Source organism: Amphimedon queenslandica, unplaced genomic scaffold (genome assembly GCF_000090795.2).
Source record: "Amphimedon queenslandica unplaced genomic scaffold, v1.1 AMPQUscaffold_13410, whole genome shotgun sequence".
NCBI classification, from domain to species: domain Eukaryota; kingdom Metazoa; phylum Porifera; class Demospongiae; order Haplosclerida; family Niphatidae; genus Amphimedon; species Amphimedon queenslandica.
The window spans coordinates 71,969-75,754 of NW_003546354.1; the positions used below are offsets into that span (position 1 = coordinate 71,969).

At 33.0% G+C, this 3,786-nt stretch overlaps 1 protein-coding gene across 2 annotated transcripts in view; it reads right to left on the bottom strand.

Annotated features, from left to right (window-relative positions):
* Positions 1-3,786, bottom strand: part of LOC100633553 (uncharacterized) — a 26,908-nt gene that overhangs the window by 18,628 nt on the left and 4,494 nt on the right. The window lies entirely within an intron of this gene.

Here is a 3,786-nt window from a genome sequence, read left to right on the forward strand (position 1 = left end):
AATAGCATAGGACATTAGGACAGATTGAAGGGAGAATAGAATTTTGCTCAACGTGCTGAATAGAAAATTCTGATCAAAACCGGATCATTTATATGAAAAATAGTTGGTTATGGTGCATAAAAATTTTCAATAATTCAAATCAAAATTGAGTTTTTATAAATTTTTAAAGTTGCTCAATAATTTCGGAGGGCCAAAGTTGTACTATATCAGGGTTATTGGACAAATGCCAAGAATGTAACAAAATGAGGATTCTCTGTTTTGATAATTTTTCTAATCATGCATGCTTTTCATGATTCAATCACATAAACCACCACATTTATCTGTAATGAAGCAACACTATTAGTATTACACTAGTGATATATATCTGTATTATAAATTGAGGATACATATATACTGTACTGATAACACTTTAATTTGGCAGAAATTTATTTTGGCAATTGCATGGCAATTTGCAAACAAAATTACCAACATTAACATAATGCACATGCTCAATGACATCGTGCTTGTACCCAAAAATTGTCAAAATAAAGCTCCAACAAAATAATAACTTATACTGCCGGATAGTGACTTAGTGCATGAATCACAACAAGTGTTTTATTTACTAACATTATAAACCACATTATACATAAATATACACATACACAGTAATATTGAGGTAATGCACACTCATGACTAACCATATACCAGTAGAGCATTTATTCAACGTACAGTCATATAATGATAGAGTATGTCTGTGATTGTACACTGAATTAGTATAGGTGATTATAAATACCATCTATAAAATTTAGACATTATCAACTAAAAAGAATGACTTGTAGTTGCATTAAACTAATTAGATTGAATCTAATTATCACAACTATGCATCAGATTTCCATATTTGGAGAATAAGTAGCCTATATAAGTCATCACTCACAGCCTGCAAGTATACACTAGTCAGTCAGTACAGACAGTAGCTATGTCTCTCCTGTTAGTGGTTGTTCTCTTATTCTTCAGTAGCTCCTGCAGTGTCTCCTCTGGTCAGTATTATGTGTCTGATGACTGCAGTTCAGTTACTCAGTCACCTTGTAATCCTTTATCAGTGTATGCTGGGAATATGTCTCAATACAATAACACCATCTTCTACTTCATTGGAACTAGTGTCATTAACTTTACTGTTGCAATGGACTCAGTACAGAATATAACTCTACATGGACTGGACCAGTCTCCTACTATTAACTGCTCATATTATGAGTCTATAGCAATCAGTAACAGCAGTCATGTCATTTTCAGTAACTTATCATTCCTACAATGCAGCATACTTTTTATGTATTCGAGTAATATCACAATTGTTGATTCTATTTTTAAAAGCCTGAGACACTGGTGGTACATGTATGTCGACCTCTTCAATGTTTTTGATAGTAAGATAACATCTTCAGTTTTTGATCAAGTACATCTATACGTTCTATATCATCCACCTCCAGTGTGTTACAATGAATTACACCATTACTCATTAATACTGACTGATGTTACTATAATAACTAATAAAAGCGTATGGTTTAGTATAGATCATGGTACTTCATATAATATATCAGTTTTTCTTGATAATGTTAATATCATTAGAGCAATTTATGATGTTTATTATTTTTTTAGTGAATCTCTTTTTTCTTTGCATGCTACCAATTCATCAGTATCTGGATCTGGCTTTATGTTCGACATGTATTCACACTATTTAGATGAATCAAAAAATTGTACTATTAAAGGTGTTGAATTACGATCAACTATTGTAATTGAAAACTCCCAATTTTATAACAATCATATTGCATTACAATTTACTGCAAATAGATGCTATTTTCAATCTAGTAACCATCATGTTGCTATTATTGTTAAATCATGTTCAATACGGGACAATTTTTTTGGATTAATCATTGATGGATGTTTATCAACCCAATCAACTCATATCAAAGTTATAGATACTGCACTTGTTGGAAACAGAAGAAATGGGATAATTAGGTGCCTTATCTTTCTTAATAACATTACCATTACAAATAGTTCATCAACAGGACTGGAGATTAAAGATTCAGTAGTAACTGTAGAAAATAGATTAGTACTTAAGAATAATACTGGAGTAGTTGGAGGAGGAATAACAATAAATGATTCATCTGTTGTGGTCCTATCACCATCAGCTAACTTGGAGTTTATTGATAATCATGCATCTCTTGTAGGAGGAGGAATTTATATTGATGAGAACAGTAAATTTCAATTTAAACAAAACTCCAGCTCCATTCCTCTTTTATTAAAAGATAATACTGCTGGAGTAGCTGGAAATGATATATATGGGTTTATCACTTCATTCAATTATTTTAATTTGACAAATCCTAAAGCTAGTGTATCAAGCAATTTTTGGTTCTTTTTTTGTGATCCTGACAGAAAGGGAACAAAACCAAATGATACAAACATCAATGAGACACAGAATCATGATGAATATGAGCAACAAATATTTCCAGGTCAACTACTGAAATATCATGTTGCTTTGTTTGTATTCAACGCCAGTATAGATAATGGTACGTTCATTTCTATAAATGAAAGGATAAAAATAGAAATTGATAAAGTACCAGTGGAACATGTATACCTCACTGGTGGTTTTTCCTTGATTGAATATATACCAAATAATCTCACATACACAAGACATCAAATAGCATTTGTAACGTATCATCACAAAATTCAGTCATGTTTCATCTTTAATAAGTGTCCTATTGGTTTCAGTGTAAACAGTTCAGGTGTTTGTGATTGCAGTCAAAGTGTTTCAAGAGAGAATGTGACATGTGATATAAATACTCTAGACATTACACACAATGGTCTACTGTGGATTGGAACCTATGGTAACAGTACACCTTTCAATGCTAATGAAACCAATCCTAATGCATGCATTATCAATGAAGACTGTCTCCTCTATTGTTCTCCTAATCCTGTTACCTTTCAGTTGAATGACACTCATACTCAATGTGTGGATACCAGAAGGGGAAGAATGTGTGGATCATGTGGAGATGGATACAGTCTACTAATGGGATCAAACAAGTGTGGACAGTGTCATAATAATTACATGATGATAGCTTGGATTGCTCTGTTTGCAGTGATGGGTGTACTACTTGTGGTTCTACTGATTGCTCTCAATTTAACAGTATCACTGGGTACACTCAATGGTCTATTGTTCTATGCTAACATTGTCAAGTTATACGAGCCAGTTTTTTCTAGGAAAGGAGCATTACCAGTCTTGCATCAGGTGATATCATGGATTAACTTAGACTTTGGGTTTGAGATATGTTTTTACAATGGTATGGACAGTTATGCTAAACAATGGCTCCAGTTTGCTTTCCCTCTCTACCTGTGGATCATTATCATTATCATTATACAATTGTGCAAAAGATATGGTAAGATATCAAGACTGATGGGGTCTCATGCTGTTCCTGTTCTATCTACACTCTTCCTTCTCTCATATACTAAACTAGTACGTACTGTTGTTATTGTACTACATAAGCGTGAGGTAACTCTTCACTGTACAAATGAGTCAGTAAGATCAGTTAGTTTATGGTACGAGGATCCTAATGTTGAATATGCTAAAGGGAAGCATGTTGAACTATTTGGATTTGCCCTATTGGTATCCGTTTTCTTTGTCATACCATACACACTCTTCCTTTTACTTAATCCTTTTTATGAGAAGTATCTTTCAAATTTCAATCTCTTCAAAAGCTTTTGGAGTCGTTTCAAGCCTATTATTGATGCTTATAGTGGTCCAATGAAAGATGAGTA